The sequence below is a fragment of the Sapajus apella genome, unplaced genomic scaffold (assembly GCF_009761245.1).
Source record: "Sapajus apella isolate SASKATOON/1434 unplaced genomic scaffold, GSC_monkey_1.0 scaffold14, whole genome shotgun sequence".
Classification (NCBI taxonomy): Eukaryota; Metazoa; Chordata; class Mammalia; order Primates; family Cebidae; genus Sapajus; species Sapajus apella.
The window spans coordinates 15,145,395-15,165,228 of record NW_022436954.1 but is presented as its reverse complement, the minus strand read 5'-3'; the positions used below and the strand labels follow the sequence as shown (position 1 = coordinate 15,165,228).

Genomic DNA, 19,834 nt, shown 5'->3' with positions numbered 1-19,834 from the left:
TCTCGCCCCCTCACCCAGGCTGGAGTGCAATGGCGTGATCTGCGTTCACTACAACCTCTGCCACCCGGGTTCAAGCGATTCTCCTGCCTCAGCTTCCTGATGGGGTGACAGGAGCCCACCACCATGGCTGGCTAATTTTTGTATATTTAGTAGAGACAGATTCTGGCCATATTGGCCAGGCTGGTCTTGAACTCTTGACCTCAAGTGAGCCACCTACCTTGGCCTCCCAAAAAGTGCTGGGATTACAGGCATGAGCCACTGTGCCTGGCCTGATGGATTCAGTTTATGTGCAAAATTTAACAGGATGGGTTTTGGCAGTTCAGGCTGTTAGGAGACAAGGGTGGGAAGGTGTCCCGGAGCCCTACAGAGATGGGCCTCAAGTGCCAGAAGCGATGTCGGACCATTTTCAGAAGAGAGATGTTAAAGTGGAGTTTTTAGGAAGATCTGGCTGAGTAGGAGTGAGCGGGGTGGATGTAAAAGGGGGAGTGGGAGGCATCGGGAAGGCCAGGTAGGAGAACATTGCCACGGTCCAGAAAGGAGGTGACGGGGTGTGGACCAGGGATCACAAAGCAGTGACTTGCATGTGCTTCTGTCTAGCTAGAGAGCTCAGAATGGTTTGCGCCTTATTAAATGGTTGAAAAAAAATCAAAAGAATATATGCTGCGATATGTGGAAATTCTATGAAATTTAAATGTCAGTGTCTATAGTTTTTTTTTTTTTTTTTTTCTGGACTATAGCCATGCTTTTCATTCATGTATTGTTTGTGGATGCTTTCACACAGTCATATCAGCCCTGAGCAGTTGTTGCAGAGACCATATGACCTCCAAAGACTGAAATATGTACTCTCTGGCCCTTCCCAGAAAAAGTCAGCAGACACCAGGTGTAGACCAACCAGGGCGAGGGAGCCTATGACCGGAAATGCAAAGACAGGCAGGATCAAGGGACAGTTTAGAGCAGGGGTGTCCAATCTTTTGGGTTCCCTGGGCCACATTGGAAGAATTGTCTTAGACCACACATAAAATACGCTAGCACTAACGGTAGCTGATGAGTTTAAAAAAAATCATGAAAAAATCTCAAAATGTTTAAGAAAGTTTACGAATTTGTGTTGGTCCACATTCAAAGCCATCCTAGGCCACATGCAGGCCGTGGGTTGGCCAAGCTTGGTTTAGAGGAGGATGCAGTCTAGGAGAGTTTTCCCTTCTCTGCTGATGTAACTCCATGTCTTGGTGTTGGTGTTCTAGATGCAAGCATCTTTAGGCAGGGGAGTGTGTGTGGAAGGGTGAAGGGGTTGTGCCTTCATGACCCTGGTGTGTGTGTGTGCGCACGTGCGTGTGCATATGTGCGTACATGTGCACGTGCGTGTGTGTGTGCACGTGTGTGTGTGTGTGTGTGTGTGTGTGTGTGAGAGTGTGTGTGTGTGTGAGATGCTGTACTAGTCTTAGAATAAACCCAAACACTGGATGGTTCTGAGTTTAGTGCAGCTTTCATGGCTGGACAGCTTGCTGCCTGCTGGTGAAGGTGGACAAGACTGGGCAGTGAAGCCAAAGGACCACACCTCACTCTGAGGCTCCCAGAGAAGGTAGGAGGGCAGAGGAGGAGGAGAAGCGGCCCTTGGGAGAAGGCCTTCTACCCAGCCCAGCTTCTCGAGGGTGTGTTTGCGTCTGACCTAAGTCATTGCTGCTCTTTGTTTCTGGCTGTGTTCAGGCTTTCCCCCGCTTGCCTTCTGGGATGATAGGGGAAGCTGATGACTGCTTTAAAGTAAAGAGAAGGCGGGGAGGTCAACTTCCTTAGAGTCCAGTGCTTGCTTCTGGGTTGGGGCAGGGGAGAATGCCACCCACTGAACTCTCTAAATGTGTAAAGAAACAAACAGGAAGCACAGAGTTAAAAGGGAGACCCCAGAAGACAACAGAACATCCTGAAGCATATCCTCCATCAGGGAAGAGGCGTGACTTTCACCTGGCTTGCAGAACGGACATCTCACATGCTGTGAGTCCGAGGGCAGATGCCCCTCAGTCCAGGAGAGTTCCTAGGGACAAAGCCTCTTACTACCTTTAGAGAAATTGAGTCTTATTGCTAGAAAATATTTTAGAGAGGTTCTGGTCTAAGCTTCTCATTTTGCAGTTGAGAAACCACCTCAGGCCCAAGCTGGATGGATTTACCAAAGCTGGTTGGCACTGGAACTTGTATTTAATCTCAGGTCTTTTATTAGTCCTGTGGAACAAATCTTAACTTTTTCAAGTGCATACTGTGTGCCCGGCTGTGTGCTGGATGCTTTATCTGCAGGTTTAATCTTCACCACAACCATGGGAAGTAGCTACTATCTCTCTTTTATAAGTGAGAAAAGTGAGGCTTAGAAAGGCCAGTGTGCCCATGATCTGGTAGCTCAAGAGGGAAATTGGATCGGAGTCCATCTGAGACTGACTCCAGAGCTGGTGTTCTTAGCGAATAGGGGCACATAAAACTGTTCTGAGTGGCTTCCTAGCTTCTGTTGCCAATGTCCAATCCATTCTGGGTTTCTGTTAATTCATCGACTGTGCACCGAGTACCTGCGAGAAGTCAGAAGGGTGCTGGGTTGGTGAGGATGGGTTGTATCCCATCTTGGGTTTGGCCAAGCCAAAGAGACTGCCAAAGACTGGCCAAGGTAGAGAATGATTGTTCTTGGCCTCAGTTCCATGCTCCTCTCCTCTGTAAAACTGCCCCTGACACCCCAGCAGGATTGATATCCTCCATTTTTTTTTTTTTGAGATAGAGTCTTGCCGTGTCACCCAGGCTGGAGTGCAAAGATGTGATCTCAGCTCACTGCAACCTTCACCTTCCAGGTTCAAGTGATTCTTCTGCCTCAGCCTCCCAAGTAGTAGCTGGGATTACAGGCACTCACCAACCGTGCTTGGCTAATTTTCGTGTTTTTAGTAGAGAGGGGGTTTCACCATGTTGGTCAAGCTGGTCTTGAACTCCTAACCTCATTATTCACCCAACTTGGCCTCCCAAAGTGCTGGGATTACAGGCATGAGCCACTGCCCCCTGCTGATATCCTCCATTTTTAAGCTCCCAGAGTAACTCAGCTGTGTCTTTAGCACCTTCACACTGTGTCATGCCTCCCCTTGGACCCTAAGGCTAACAGCACATGCCATTTATCTTTGTATTTCTACTTCATTGCCCAGTGCATATTGGGGGCACTCAGTAATTGCGGAGCGAATAATGAATGAATGAAGACCCAGATTGTCAATGATTCTCAAACCTTATTTTACAAAAGAATCACTTGAAAAGCTTGTTAAAGATTCAAATTCCTGAGCCCTGCTCCTGGTGATTGACATCTAGGTGTGGGATGGGACCCCAGAATCTGAATTTCCCCGAAGCGCCCAGGTGTTTCTGATGCGGGTGGTCTGCAAACCACACTTGCAGCCACCCTGGCACAGGTGCCCGGCCTTCTGGAATAAAGACAGGAACTAAGCATTAAAAATAGCACGCCATTCATTTGCTTGTGCCCAGCCGCCAAGTGCCCCCTCCTGCCGGCGACAGGTCCGGATGTGGGCCAGTTCTCAGCCCAGGGAAAATGAACAGTGTCTTCTCCGTGGTGCCCAGAACAGTCTGAGTCAGTGGAATGTGCTGGCCAGTCAGGCAGAAGGGAACTTCCACTTCTTTTTTAAACCTTGGTGGGAACCATGCTGGCAAGGCGAACAGGGAGGAGAGGAAGCACCATGTGGGGCTGGGGCTTGGCCGACGACCTGGGGTGGCCGCCGAGGACCACTGCTAAATATGCTCCTTTCCTCTTGAAATAGTCACTTTCCTGGCTGGCTTGTGTGTTGGTCGGTCGCCACAAATGCGTGGCTGTTGTTCAAGGAGGCCTCCTGGGAGAGAAAAAGAGAGAATGGGGCCAGGCTGCGGCCGGGGCTGCGCAGGAAGACAGGAGAGCTGGCTTGTCTCCCGTCCCACCGTGGACTCTCGTTGTCAGATTCAGAGGGAGTGGCCGCTGGGCCCTGGACTTACTTTTCCATCTGTAAAATGGGTAGGGGGAAGGGGCAGTGTCATAAAGCTTCTTTCTTCTCCTGGAAGGGATGTTTCAAGGCCCGTGTCAAGATTGAACACAGGGATCTGTTGTTGGGCTGATGCTATTGATGAAGTCTCAGGAAGCTTGAATTTTTAAATTAACTCTTTCAGGGGATGTGGCATATAGTCTCTTGGTATTGTGCTGATGGTGGCCCACTAGAACAGAGGGTCCCGGAGGGCAGGGCCTTGCTCTTTCTTCGTCCAATCTGTATCCCCACTGTTTAGAACGGGCTGGGCACACAGTCGTCTCCATACATGTTTATGGGGCCAATATCTCCAAATACTGGCGCCTACTAAGCGTCAGCCCCGTCACTTTTATCTTCTTCACAGGTCTGACTTGCTGTTTGAGGAGAGGACGTATGAGGAGCAGGGCGTTTTTGGAGGAAGAAACTTTACCTCTGTTTTCAGTGTTTCATCCAGTTTCTCTTCTTTTTATTTATTTATGTTTTGAGACTCGGACTCGCTTTGTTGTCCAGGCTGGAGGCTGGAGTGCAGTGGCATGATTATGGCTCAGTGCAGCCTCAAAACACCTGACCTCAAGTGAGCCTCCTGCTTCAGCCTCCTGAGTAGCTGGGACCACAGGCTGACACCACCATGCCCAGCTATTTTTTTTTTTATTTTTGAGAGGCAGGGTCTTGCTCTGTTGCCCAGGCTGGAGTGCAGTGGTGTCATCATGGCTCACTGCAGCCTCCATCCCCTGGGTTTAAGCCATCCTCCTGCCTCAGCCTTTGAGCCTTCAGAACACCTAGGACTACAGGCGTGCACCACCAAGCCAAGCTAATTGTTTTTTTGTAGAGACAGGGTCTCATTATGTTGTCCAGCCTGATAGGCTATTTTTTTTTTTTTGTAGAGGTGAAGTCATCTTGCTTTATTGCCCAGGCTGGTCTCGAACTCCTGGCTTCAGGTGCTCCTTCCACCTGAGCCTCCCAACATGGTGAGATTACAGGTGTGAGCCACTGTGCCTGGCCCAGTTTTTCTTCACATGGAGGAATATCAGAGGTTAAAGACAGATAAAAATTCATGTGGTGGAATAAGCCATGTATTACTTACTAGGGGTGGCACCTATTAACTTCTCCTAGGCTCAGTTTCCTCATGTGTAAAATAGATGAATAGTGTCCACCCTCCAGGAATTGTGTGAGGCTCATATATACATAGTGTTTGTGAATGCGCTGTATGGGTGCAAGGGGTTGCAGAAACAATAATGTGTGTAAGCAGAGGGTGTGGTTTGCTCATTGGATGGGTAGAAGCCCTAAGTGAGATGACCTCTGAGGTTTACTCTTCCTGGAGCAGCCGGAAAGCAAATCAGCCTCAATGGTAAGCTCTCAGCTCTTCTTGGGCAGTCCTGTCTTCCACCACCTTGCGTCTGCACGCATTTTGGTATTAAATTATTTTTCTTAGGCTGGGCACAGTGGCTCACGCCTGTAATCCCAGCACTTTTGGAGACCGAGGCAGGTGGATCACCTGAGGTCAGGAGTTCGAAGCCTTGTGTCTACTAGAAATACAAAATTAGCCGGGCATGGTGGCTGGAGCCTATAACCCAGCTACTGGGGAGGCTGAGGCAGGAGAATCGCTTGAACCTGGGAAGCAGAGGTTGCAGTGAGTCGAGATTGTTCCATTGGACTCCAACCTGGGCAACGAGAGGGAAACTCCGTCTCAAATTAAAAAATTTTTTTTTTCTAAAAAGCTCTTATTTCATTGTGAAACTCTTAAGTTAGCAAATCTCAGGCTGGCTGAATAAGGCTTTCCAGGCAAACCACATCCCACAAGTGCAAATGTCTGGTGACACAGTGCTTTATGTTTTTCCATTAGCAGTTACTACTACCTGACATTAAAGTGTCAGTTTACTTGTTTATCTGTGTGTGGTGGGCCTTCCCTAGGGGAATGTGAGCTGCATGAGGTCAGGACATTGTTTAGTTCACTAAATGGATTCTTAGCACCCAGGACAGTGGCTGGCATGTAGTGGGTACCCAGTTAGTATTTGTGGAATGAGTGAATGAATTAATAAATACTTAACTGAGTAGGAAGTTCTTGGACCTTAGTATAGACCCATGGTTCTCAAATAGTGGTCCTGGGACTTCTGGGGATTCCTGAGACCCTTTTAGGAATCTGTGAGGTCTGTGAGGTCAAAAATATTTTTATAATAATAGTAAACTATTTCCCCTTTCACTGTCATTCTCTCATGAGTGCAAATCTCAGTGAATTGATATTTTCCAAGTAACCAATGCATGAGGACACAAAGCCACGCAGGGTAAAAAGAGCTATGAACAAAAGCTTTCCAGAAAGCAATCTGGAGGAAAGAGAGTTTATTCTAGTGAACAGGCTGCAAACTGGGAGATGCAGCTTTTGGTGTAAAACAAAGGTACATTCCAGAGAACAAAGAGAGAATCAAGTTTTTTAAAAAAAAATTTAGACAGAGTCTTGCTCTGTTGCCCAGGCTGGAGTGCAGTGGTGTGATCTCAGCTCACTGCAACCTCTGCCTCAAGCAATTCTCCTGCTTCAGCCTCCCAAGTAGCTGGGATTACAGGTGCCCACCATCACATCTGACTAATTTTTGTATTTTTTGTAGAGACAGGGTTTCACCATGTTGGCCAGCTGGTCTTGAACTCATGACCTCAGGTGATCCGCCTGCCTCGGCCTCCCAAAGTGCTGGGATTACAGGCGTGAGCCACCTTGCCCAGCTGATAGATTTATTATAAGCAAAAGCTCTTTGGGATCCTCAGTAATTTTAAGTGCATAAAGGAGACCAAAATGTTTTCTAAGATGGGCTGGTCAAGACAGAGCCCTGTGGACTGTGGAAGGGATTGAGGCCATTCTGTAGATCCTACAGGCTTCTTTCAAAGTGGATGATGAGTGTTTATTCAGCAGCCCTGTCAGGTGGTTTCTGTATGAACGAGATGTTTGCCTTTCCAGCTGCAGCCTGGCTTTGGGCAAGTTGCTCCCTCTGTGCTCCTTGGTTTCCTCATGTAAGAAAATGGGTTGAATCTCCCTTGTCTCTAACATTTTTTCTTTTTTCTTTGAGATGGAGTTTTGCTCTGTTGCCAGGCTGGAGTGCAGTGGCGCAATGTTGGCTCACTGCAGCCTCCACCTCCCCAGTTCAAGCAATTCTCCTGGTTCATCCTCCCGAGTAGCTGGGACTATAGGCGCCTGCCACCACGCCCAGCTAATTTTTTATATGTTTAGTAGAGATGGGGTTTCACCATGTTGGCCAGGATGGTCTCAGTTTCTTGACCTCATGATCTGCCTATCTCGGCTGCCCAAAGTGCTGGGATTATAGGCGTGAGCCACCACGCCTGGCCATCTCTAATATTTTCATATTAATCTTGGAACCTCCATGTTATCTCTGTTCACCTCTCTGAAAGAGATTGGCAAGAACTGAAACAGTGAGAAAAGGTTTTAGGGAAAAGCTCATGCTTAAAACTGAACAAGGTTGCCTGTGAGGCAGAAAGGATATTTATTATATTTTTTTAAAAAATTGTTATTTTTTTGAGACAGTCTCTCTCTGTCGGCAGGTTGGAGTGCAGTGGCGCAATCTCGGCTCACTGCAACCTCCACCTCCTGGGGTCAAGCAATTCTCCTGCCTCAGCCTTATGAGTAGCTGGGATTACAGGTATGCACCACCATGCCCGGCTAGTTTTTGTATTTTTGGTGGAGACGGGGTTTCACCAGGTGATCCACCCACCTTGGCCTCCCAAAGTGCTGGGATTACAGGTGTGAGCCACTGCGCCTGGCCCAGAAAGGACATTTAGATGTGGGGACCACTGCATCTTGCAGATAGGTAAACTGAGGCAGCAACAGGTGAAGGCTCAGTTATATTCATCCTGGGTCCCAGACTATCTCCAACCTGTAGCCTGAAGCTTTGTTTCCTTCTCCATAGGCCAGGATGACAGCAGTGACCTTCCATGGGATCTTTTCCTGGGATTTATTGAGCCACTGAGGTCATTGGCCTCAGGCCACCTGCCTCTCTTGACTGACTAGTCTGCAAGGAAGACACTGTGTGTATTTATTTTAGTTGCTCCTCTGTAACTTCCGGGTGCTTGTCTCAGAGCAACAGTGCTTTAAAAAATGTCTCTGTGCGTGTGTGTTTCCCCACTTTGAGCCATGAAATATGTTACATCTGTTTTTTTTCTAGTCTAAAACATTTCCATATCATTGTACTCCTGGGGAAATGCATACATGGATAGACAATGGGCAAAAAAATTGTGTTGGGAGAATTAAATGAACCAATGCATGTCAAACAGTGAGCACTTTGACTCAATAATAATAATAAGGCCAGGCACGGTGGCTCACGCCAGTAATCCCAGCACTTTGGGAGGCCGAGGCGGACAGATCACAAGGTCAAGAGATCGAGACCATCCTGGCCAACGTGGTGAAACCCCGTCTCTACTAAACATACAAAAAATCAGCCCGGCGTGGTGGCAGGTGCCTGTAGTCCCAGCTACTTGGGAGGCTGAGGCAGGAGAATCGCTTGAACCCAGGAGGCAGAGGTACTGCACTCCAGCCTGGGCAACAGAGGGACACTCTGTCTCAATAACATCACCACCACCACGACCACCAGCATCACCACAGTGCATCATTATGATCAGTGTTATTTTTCTTTATCAATCTTGATAGTTGACTTGTGTAACTCACAGTATAGCAGCTTATTCGACAACTAAAATGCTTTGGTTCTTCCTGTGTGCCAGGAACAGCAATAAATTTTATGTCCTAAGATTAGTATGGTTAGAAATGCATGTGACAGTGGTTCTCACACACTGGTGTGCAGTGGACACGCAGCCTGTGGAGTTTCCAGCATTCCTTGTTAAAAAGAGATAAAGGATAAAGGGCTGAGATTCTCTTGAAGCTAAATGAACCTAAATATTACTTGATTCAAGGGATCATCCTTCAATGAGAATATGTGCTTCCTGTATTTTTTGGAAGAAAATATTTCCTTTTGTGAGACAAGAATGTTAGTAGGTGGTAAGTACCTTTTATTTGGCAAAGTAAAAAGTTGTGGGCCTCTGTCGACCCTTCACATTTTGGTGTGTGTGATGTTTGAAACTGCATTGGTCTGTAAAATCCCAAACCCAGGTAGATGAAACCAAAAAGTGTCAGGGCTGGAAGGGACCCTAGGAATTAGTAAAGGAGTACAGCCTTCATTTCATAAAGGACTTCAGACTCAGAGAAGGCATGTGAGTTGCCTGAGGTCACACAGCAAATCTGAGGCAAGCCAGGGCTAGAAACCCAGAGAAGATGGTTATGAGCACTGGTTTTGGGTCATCCATTTGAACACACCTGTGTTCCAAATTCTGCTTCTGTTACTTATGAGTCATTTATTTGAACACATCTGTGTTCAAATTTCCTTCTGTTACTTATGAGCTGATTTCTTACCTATGAAAATGGGATACCTACCCAAGGGGTTCACAGGAGGATTTAATGAGATGATTTCGATTAGGAAAAACTGGCAAATTTCCCCTTCCTTCTTCTCCCTGCTTCCCCTTCCCCTGTTAATAATAGATCCTTGGGATAGGTCATTGAGCAACATCAGTAGGAAGGGCTTTGCTTTTTGCAAAGTCTCTGCATGTATGATTACAATCCTAAGTAATATCAGCTGTTACTTGTGTTAGTTTCTCAGCTCTCCCTTGGTCTCTCTCTTTAGCTGTTGAATGAGTTTAAAGATCTAGGAAGAGCTTTGAAACCCCTCTACCAGCGCCTCTGTCTCCAGTCCCAGCACAGGTCTTTGGAGGATGGGATAAAAAGGGTTTTGCCCAGGGTCAAGTGCCGGGTATGCAGCTTGGTCACTCCTTCCTTTCTTGAGATGACCTGTCCCCTTCTTGGAGACCCTAGATGATTGACAACAATAACATTCCTTTGTAGCGTTTTCTTTCTCATCTAGAGCACCGGGAGGCCGCCTTTTCACAGAGATATCACAGAGTAGCAAGCATGCAGAAACCTCATGACATCCTGGCAGCTTTCAAGACCAAAGAACATCCCATGTTCCCTCTTAAAGGCTTGTAATAACTGCCATAAATTATCTTGTGGGAATGGCATGCCCCGGCCTAAGATGTGTGGTACCGGGCTCTCCTGGTGACAGTTTTAGTGGCTGCATATGTTTGCAGAAGAAGGAAGCGTGGTAACTTGGCAAACAGCTCCCAAGCACCCCTGGCTTGCTGCCATAGGATTGTCCTCAAAACCCAGGCACAGCGATGTGTGAAAAATGCCTACCTTTGCTTTTGGCATCCAGTGGGCCTTCTATGGGCCCTCTGTAGAGGGCATCACCTGGGGATTCCTGACCCTGGTCAGGTCCTCAGGTCTTTCTGTGTTCCTCTCTCTATTACTTGAGTATCTGCTGCTTACAGCTCTTGTGTTCTGCAGGACGGCTGAGTTCGGTACCCAAGATAGGCCTGTCTGTGCACAAGGCTGTCTCCTTCTCCCCATCCTGCTCCTCTTCCTCTGAAAGGGGAGGAATCACACGTGGGTTCTCTACTGAGGCTTGTTGTGCTTGGCTCAGGGCGATGTTAGCAAATGCAGTCTCCACCCTGCCGTGCCATATTAAGGGAATGTAGGCTGTATTGGCTTCTGCCACGTCAGCGCACATGCTTTGTTTTAGTGACTCTGTGAAGAGTTTATCATCTGTTATTGATTCAGGTAACACACTTCTCTCTCCTCATTTTGGTGCTACTCCCCTTTTTCGTCACTGGTCAGTGTGCCGTGTGGCCAGGAGGGCTGTGTGTTGTCTTCAAGAACCACTTTGGACATTTTTGCTTTGGTTATTTATTCATGCCAACATGTTGTTAAATGGCGTGAAATAAAACCCCATTTTAAAGAGAAATTGTAAAAGGAAGCTACGTCCTGTGTGGAAATTATGACAAGCACAGAAACATGTTAGAAAAAATAAACATTGGCCAGGAGTGGTGGTTCACGCCCATAATCCCAGCACTTTGGGAGGCCAAGGTGGGCGGATCACTTGAGACCAAGAATTTGAGACCATCCTGCACAACATGGTGAAACCTATCTCTGCTAAGAATACAAAAACGATCCAGGCAGAATGGCAGCTACTCAGGAGGCTGAGGCAGGAGAATTGCTTGAACCCGGGAAGTGAAAGTTGCAGTGAGCCGGGATTGCCCTACTGTACTCCAGACTGGGCGACAGCAAGACCCCATCTCAGAAACAAACAAACAAATAAAAAATGAATATTGCCTGTTTCCTATCACCTGAGGAGCCCGTTGTGAATGGTTGTGTGTCTTTTCAGTCTTTTAAAAAATGTGTTAAATTCAGTTGTCATAGTGTGTATGTATACATTTTTAAGCGGAGTTGATGGATTTCATGTGAAGAGCTGCTGTGTGCTAAATGTAAAATGCTTAGCAAGATGCTTGGCACCTGGAGCTGTTCGCAGTAAATGGAAGGAATTTTTATGGAGGATGTAAGGTAGCGTGGACTCCGGACCCAGACTGCCCCGTTCCCGGCCCGGCTCTGCTGTATCTGGCTGCTGGAGCCTTGAGCCAGCCATGGAAGTACAGCGCCTTCATTTCCTCATCTGTAAAATGAGGGTGATTATCATATACCCCAAAGTGTTGTCATAAGGATTTAATGGAATATCCCCTATAACATCCTTAGGGAACTGCTTCCTGGTAGTCATCTCATAGTGCGTATTGGTTGTTATTATTAAAGAAAAGGATGGAAAGCACTGTTTTTTTTTTGAGACAGAGTCTTGCTCTGTCACCCAGGCTGGAGTGCAATGGCGTGATCTCGGCTCACTGTAACATCCGCCTCCCAGGTTCAAGCGATTCTCCTGCCTCAGCCTCCCAAGTAGCTGGGACTACAGGTGCATGGCACCATGCCCAGCTAATTTTTGTATTTTTAGTAGAGACAGGGTGTCACCATATCGGCCACGCTGGAACTCCTGACCTCGTGATCTGCCTGTCTTGGCCTCCCAAAGTGCTGGGATTACAGGCATGAGCCACTGCGCCCGGCCGGAAAACACATTTTTAGACATAGCAGTGTTCAGTCCTCTCTTCCCGAACCAAGGAAACTCTCTTTAATACCCCGTCTACTGTGTGATCCACGGTCCGCCTGGGAGCAGCCCTCGAGGGCAGTCACAGCACTTGTCCCCTGCACAGTGCAGCGCCTACCTGTGCATCCTTAGCTGATGCATGAGGCTCACAGCCCCAGGGGCCTGCATCCTTCCCTTTCTCCGGGTACTCTGTTTTCTCTCCTCCAAGCACTTACTCCCCAAGCTTCAGGGAGGAAGTGGGAGGTGGTCTCTCTCTCCTAGACCTCCAGTGCACACCGGTCTCCTCTCTTGAAGGGCCAACAGAGGCTGGTGGCTGGTTTTCACGTGTCTCCTGAAGCTACCCCTAAGGAGAAGGCTTCAGTGTCATCTTCCAGTCAGAGATGAGCATAGTGGCCTTCTTAAGGGACAGATCTGTGCAGCAGGATAGCACCTCTGTTGTCCTCCCAGACCAGCAGTGGGTGCATGCAGGCCTTGCAGGCTGTTTCCTGCCCTGGAATGCTGCTGTCATTCGGACCCAGCACACCTCAGTGTCAGAGAAGGCTGGTTTGTTTGAAACAGTCAGAATGTCATAAATACCTTATGATGAACATTTTCCAGATGTGCTTAAATTCGAGAGGCCAGGGGTGTACCTTTCCCTTTCCTGAGAAGAGCGTGGGCCACCGGCTTTTCCATCTTCGATCCCTTCGGGTGCCTGTGCCCTGGAGCTGTCCGTCACCTGGTCCTGCCCGCCTGGGTCTGTGGCCAGCGCTCTCCACTGTGAGTCATTCAGGACCAGTCCTTGTCCTGCTGGTGCATCCGCCTCATGATGTCAAGCATTTTGGGAAAGGCACCCAGCCTGCCCTGCTCCAAAGGATGAGCATGGGAGGTAGTGATGCTTCCTAAACCCAAGGCTGGTTGTCACTACCTTCCAAAGACTTCAGATGAGGGCATTGACCTATTTGCCTAGGAGGGGTTCTTCAATCTGCAATCCAGCAAACCCTCCTTGATGCAAGGCAGAGGGTGTGTGGGCCCTTAGGAAACAATTGTGCCCCGAGGAGGAAGGTGGGGCCATGTTAGGAGACTGTGCCCGGGAGCTGCGGGCGAGTCGTATGGTCTTGGGCGATTCCCTTCCTGTGTTTGCATCTCCACCTTCCCATTTGTAAAATGGAGATGGGAACATCCCTTATGCCACAGAATGCTCTTAGGATTACGTAAGGCATTGGAATGTTTCCTGGCTTTCAGAAGAGCTCCGTAGACGCTTGCTATTGCTCTAATATCATTACCGTCTCAGATTTGCATTTTGTTATTTCCCTGTGAGGCGTTAAGTGTGTGAACGTGTGTGTGTGTATGTATGTAAAAGGTCAGGCTACAAAATAAAATCTTTTTGGGCCGTAGCGCAGGATGGCTCTTTTTAGTTATGGGTGTTTGGTGACTGCTGGAGAAGTCACTACCCAGCTGATCTCACCAATACTCTCTGCTTAAAGGCAGCTCTTGACTTGGGTTTCTCTAGGATGAAAACATGTAGTTGTTTACATAATTTTTCTTTTCCTTTTCTGCTCTGGATTTGACATTTTGTTCCTTCAGGTGATTAAAAGTCACCTGCTTCCTCAGAATTGGTTTCAAGGCAAGACTAAGTGAACCAACCAGAGTGAAGTCAGTGTTTTGGAAATACCTCCTGAGCAGTCTTGATCTTTATGCAGGACTGTTATTTCAAAGGATGCTGTCCCCTCCCCAACCACAAGAATGATCCAAACCTGTTTTCTGGGGCCTGGAGTTTGCTGGGGGTAGGACCGGGCCTGAAGCTTTCACTGCTGGTTGTGGGGTAGGGATAAGCCTCCCCTGTCAAGCTGGTAGGTTATAGGCTTTGGCAGCATGAATTGTTATTTCTGGAGTCCCCTGGGTGCGGTTTAGAAATGCAGGTAGGTGGCTGGGTGTGGTCGCTCATGCCTGTAATCCCAGCACTTTGAGAGGCCAAGGCAGGTGGGATTGCTTGAGCTCACTCAAGACTGGGCAACATAGTCAAACCCCATTTCTACAAGAAATACAAAAATTAGCCAGGCATGGTGGTGCATGCTTGTCATCCCAGCTCTCAGTAATCTGAGGCAGAATTGCTTCAGGAGGCAGAGGTTTCAGTGAGCCAACACCATGCCATTGCACTCCAGCCTGGGCGACAGAGCAAGACTCCATCTCAAAAAACCAAAAAAAAAAAAAAATAAATAAAAAAAACCACAAAACAAAACAGGTAGGTGCTTATAGCTACTGCTGTAGGATAGCAAGGTAGTTACCAAACTGATAAGGGTAGCTAGCATCTTACTGTTGAAAAGTTCAGTGTCTTTTTCCTTTTTTCTTTTTTTTGAGACAGAGTCTTGCTCTGCTGCCCAGGCTGGAGTGCAGTGGTGTGATCTTGGCTCACCACAACCTCCACCTCCTGGGTTCAAGCGATTCTCCTGCCTCAGCCTCCCAAGTAGGTGGGATCACAGGTGTGTACCACCATGCCCAGCTAATTTTGTATTTCTAGTAGAGATGGAGTTTCTTTATGTTGGTTAGGCTGGTCTTGACCTCAGGTGATCCGCCTGCCTTGGCCTCCCAAAGTGCTGGTATTACAGGCTTGAGCCACCGCACCCGGCCCGATTTTATATATTTTTTGTTTACTCAAATTGCCTTTTTGAAATAGATTGATACTCTATAAGAAGTAAATGCTGTGAATTTGGAATTTTCAAATTAAGGCTTACTAATAATGTTACCCATTTTATCTGAGTTTATCTTATAAAATGTAATTTCTCAAGAAGATGTTTCTGTTCCCCCCGCCCCCCCACAAAACAAGGGAAGCCACTGGTTGCTAATGGCTCCTGCAGCTCTGACGATCCATGATGAAGTGTTCTTTGATTAGGTGTCAAGATGAGTGGTGCAGGCCTTTGACAGACACATGATTGTGGTTGGAGAAGGCCCAGCATTAACTGCTGACCTTGCCATCTGTGAGCAGGTGTTGAATGAGCTTGGTTCCCTCCCAGCCCTTCTTTTCCCTGGTGGGTCATTGGCTCCTGAGTAAGATAGATGCACGCAATAGAAGAGCTGTTAATAGCATTTACTCTTTCTTAATCCTTATTCATCCCATTCATATTTCAGTGTCTGAAACTTGGCAGGATGTCAGCAGCCACAGTGCAAGCAGGGAAATTTTTCTTTGAAAAGCAAGGACCAAGTACAGTGTTCCCCTGATATTTAATTTGCTAAAACATGTAAGAAGAAAATTCTTACATTGTTAGGTCCCAAAGAGAGTGCCACCATGGGATCTTGCCAAAATGACCTTGCTGGAGCTTCTTTTTCTTCTTCTTCTTTTTTTTTTAATGAATGGCAGTAAAGTCATTTTGTCAAGCTAACAGAGTACCGTAATGAGATCTTCGTGGCATAAGTTTACTGAGTGGGGAAATAACTTTGACAGAGGTTGATGCCCGAAATGAAGTGTCTGTCTGTCTGATGTCAAGCGTGTGGGGAATCTGAACCTTCTCGCACTCTTTCCTGATAAGACATTAGCCTCTGCGTGGGGTTGTCGCCCCAACTTTTTGATTAGCAGGACCTGTTTTCTTGCAGATCTAATGCAAGGATTTGGAGAACCCCAGTAAAATGCCGTAGGGTCTTAGACTGATCTCTCTTGGGATGTGTCGAATTGGAGATTTGGTGGGTTTTTCTGCTGTGTTCACTGCGATCAGTGCATTTGAAGTCTGTATGTGGCCTTTAAGGCTGTGTTTGGTGCGCAGAAGTTCTGTGTCACAGAGCGGCCCCCAAATGTTCGATTTTGGATTAGATTTTGGGTCAACTTCAGGGTGGCAAGAGGATGGATGCCCAAGAACACATTGTCTCCAACTTCCTGGCCCGTCCTTTCTAAGTTCTGGGTAGTGATGGGTCTTTGGAGGGGCAGCCCTTTCTGCCATGTGAATCTTTGCCCGGCCCTGAGGGGGTGAGGCCTGGCCAAGGGAGCTGGGCCCCGGTCGGAGAGAAGGCTGAGGCTCCTTGAGGAGCATTTGGAGTTTGGGTCAGTTGTGTGTTTTAAGAAAATTACCCATTTTGGACTTGTCTGTGGAAGCAATTAGAGAGATCACAGGACCGTTTCTGATTCCCAATTCTGTCCAGTGTCTATTCAGAAAAATAGAAAACAGTCAACTGGAACAGGGGATTATTTGAGCACACACAGAGTCCTGTTGTCTCAGCAGCGTGCCTTCAGACAATTTGCCTTTTAGTGAAGTTTAAGCCCATGAAAGGAAATAAAAAGTGTTTTATTAGATGGCAAAGAAAGATGGACTGGACTTACGCGACTTTGAGAATTTTAGCTTTTTCTTTGTTAATGCAAACTTTGGAAGAGAGCGACTCTTTCTATAATGCAATTTATTTGTACAATGTGGTAATTATTGTTAATAGTTAATAATTATCTTCAACTGAGTAAAATACCATTGTGTGTTTGAGAGGGAGAGAGGGATGGGTAGAAGGTGGGGGAGAATATCTTTTGTTCAAAGCTAAATGTTGCTACTTCTGACGATGAGTGCACCTTATGGATGTAACCAGCTATAATGTTTATTAAGCATACACTTTTTTTTTTTCTTTCTTGAGACAGAGTCTTTGCTCTGTCACCCAGGCTGGAGTGCAGTGGCACCATCTCACTCACTGCAGCCTTTGCCTTCCGGGTTCAAGCGGTTTCTCCTCCCTTGCCTCCTGAATAGCTGGGATTACAGGTGCACGCCACCACACTCAGCTAATTTTTGTATTTTTAGTAGGGACGGGTTTGTGCCATGTTGGCCAGGCTGGTCTTGAACTCCTGACCTCAGGTGATCCACCCACCTCAGCCTCCCAAAGTGCTGGGATTACAGGGCTGAGCCATCGCGCCCTGTCTCAAGCATATACTTTGTACAAGTGCTTGTCGAAGTTCTTTGCTGCCAGAGCTGTGGCTGACCACATTGCTTCCCCCATGAATATGTGAAAACTGATGCTTCAGGAGAATTGGTGGCTTACCTGTGGCATTCAACTAGTGGGTTATGGAGCAGAGACTCAAACCCAGCCCTCACTCCCACAGCACTCTTCTTTTCCTGTAAATCGCTGACTTACTCAGTTGATCACAGTCGATTGCCGTTTACAGATGTGTCTGCACCCATTGTGCCTTTTAAGCGTAGCTTTTCTCTCCTGAACGCACACAGAGCAAAGCACGGGCTCCGCAGTGTGACCCACGTGTGCCGAGTGGATGGATGATGCCGGTCAGCAGGTGGGAAAAGGATCTGCTGGGCGCCGAGGGGCAGAGGATTGGTTTTCCTGATCTTGGTATGAAAACGGTGTTAAGTTCTTAGTCATTGAGGAAAATCACTCTTCGCCCAAATTCCTGAGAAGGCCGATGAGATTGTTATCTAAGATTTGTTGGATTGCTGGATTTGTTGAGGGGAGAAATGGAAGAAGCTGTCAGAAGTGTACAGGGCGTCAGAGGGAGGCCCTCCCTTTGGGCACTTTCTCCCCCAAAACTATCCTGGTTTTAGCCCAACAGGTTCCTGCCCCCCTCCACCAGCCTCACTTGTTTAAAGACTATTAAAGAATGTCTGCAATTTATTCTGGATTGAGTTTTCCTCCAAACAAAGCAACTCCCAGTTCACCCCCTAGAGTTGTTCAGGCCCTTCCAGGGGGCTTGTGGCTGTGGCTGCCTTGGATCAGAACAGACTCAGGGCTGCATCATCCTTCTTCATTGTCCCTCTACAGCACCTGAAGCCAGCTGTTCTCAAACTTTAGAGAGTGTTTGAGCCACCTGGAGAGCTGATAAAGAACAGAGGCCTGGGCTGGTTTGAGCCCAGGCTGACTGAAGTTGAAGAGTGCTGGGCCGTTGTGTTTTTACTGAGTTCCCTGGATGGTTCTGATACCTCCCAGCCTGTGAGAACCACTTCTTTGTGATTTCTTGCCTTTGAAATTTTTTCTAACCTTCTTCTTCGTCTTTTTTTTTTTTTTTTTTTTTTTGAGATGGAGTCTTTCTCTGTCACCAGGCTGGAGTGCAGTGGCCCGATCTTGGCTCACTGCAACTTCCACCTGCTGGGTTCAAGTGATTCTCCTGCTTCTGCCTCCCGAGTAGCTGGGACTACAGGCACATGCCACTATGCCAAGCTAATTTTTGTATTTTTAGTAGAGACAGGGTTTCACCATGTTGGCCAGGATGGTCTCGATGTCCTGACCTTGTGACCTGGCCACCTGGGACTCCCAAAGTGCTGGTATTACAGGTGTGAGCCACCCTGCCTGGCCTCTCACCTTCTTCTTGGCTTGATCACTGTTTTGTGGTCCTTCCTGCTGCCCAAATCAAATTTAGTTTTTGTGTCCCTGCTCTCATCCTTCAGCCCACCCTCCTGCTCCCCATCCAGCCAGCCCCCTGCCAGCCAGTTCAAGTGCTAGGCATGGGGTATTGAGTCTCAGGCCAGTCCATAGACATTCCAGCACCTGGTGGTCAGAGGTGAGTGCTGAGCGGACCCACCAGGAAAGGGTCTGGCTGAGCTGGGGTGGGGAGTTTAGAGGGGTCATCCTCACAGAAGGATGAGCAGGAGTTGAGTGGGCAAAGGAGGGAGTGAGGAAGCTCTCACTTTCTAGGTAGTAGGACTGGCATGAGCCAAGATAGAGGATGACAGCTTGGCTCATTCAGGGAATTTGCGGTATGTTGATACATGGAAAAAGGCACCTGAAATGTGAGTCCTGCTTTGGTGACTCACCCTTTCCTTTACAGAAGCATTGATTTACAGCTGTTGTTTTTTAAAAAAGTGTATATGTTGAAAAGTTCAGAACGAGATCAAGTGGAGACATAAAATGGTAAGATGTGAAAAGTTGTTGTTCCTGCCAAATTAATTTAAATGGTTTCACCTAAAGGAGTTTTTTTTTTTTTTGGGAGATGGAGTCTGACTCTGTTGCCTGGGTTAGAGTGCAGTGGTGCAATCTCAGCTCATTGCAACCTCAGCCACCCAGGTTCAAGCAATTCGCCTGTCTTAGCCTCCTGAGTAGCTGGGATTACAGGCATATGCTGCCATGCCCGGTTAATTTTTTTTGTATTTTAGTAGAGACAGGGTTTCACCATGTTGGCCAGGCTGGTCTTGAACTCCTGAGCTCAGGCAATCCACCCGCCTTGGCCTCCCAAAGTGCTAAGATTACAGGCGGGAGTCACCACACCCTGCCTGAAAAAAATTTTTTTGTTTATTTCTTTGTTCCTTTTGCTGGCCTTTAAGCAACGCAAGACTAGGGGACTTTCACTCGGTCCCTAGAGAGCTCAAAGGGCCTGGCTTATGGGACAGTCAGTGAACTGGGATGAATGAATGAGTTTCAGACCCAGGTGTTTTGGACTTTACCTTTCTGGGCCTCTTTCCTCAACGCTAAGCAGAGGCCGTTGGTATAGATAATCCCTAGGATCTTGTCCCCTCTCTGACTGATCACACAGTTGCACTGCTTGCCCCTGAGGCCCTGGTGTCCATGCCTACCTATTCACCCTGGCCCACAAGTGGCCAGGTCAGCTCTGTTCCAGGCCCTGAAAACCCCATTAAAGCTTCACTCACCAGCCAGTTCCCAGGGGGTGCTGAATGAGCATGTAATAGGGAAGACCATGTGCTAGGCTCCGGTGGGGAGGAAGTCTGTGAGTCCTCTTACCTCAACAGTTTCTCCTCTAACTAGTAGGATAAGGTAAACTCATGGAAAAGCGTGGCTTATGCTGAGGCTCACAGAGTGGGTCAGGTTGCACATGTCCTGGACACCACAGGGCCTGCTCTGAGAAGGCAGCTGTAGTCCCACCTCCTTGACCACCAGCCACCATCCTCTGTTTCCAGT

The 19,834-nt window shown here is 47.7% G+C and overlaps 1 protein-coding gene and 1 long non-coding RNA gene across 2 annotated transcripts in view; both read left to right on the top strand.

Annotated features, from left to right (window-relative positions):
* The window catches only part of PTPRJ (protein tyrosine phosphatase receptor type J), a 197,659-nt gene that overhangs the window by 102,158 nt on the left and 75,667 nt on the right, over positions 1–19,834 (top strand). The gene's annotated exons all lie outside the window — the stretch shown is intronic.
* LOC116554326 lies at positions 231–18,041 on the top strand. The gene is made up of 3 exons (XR_004270165.1): positions 231–260; positions 12,115–12,118; positions 16,903–18,041. It is a non-coding gene; the product is annotated as an uncharacterized LOC116554326 (long non-coding RNA).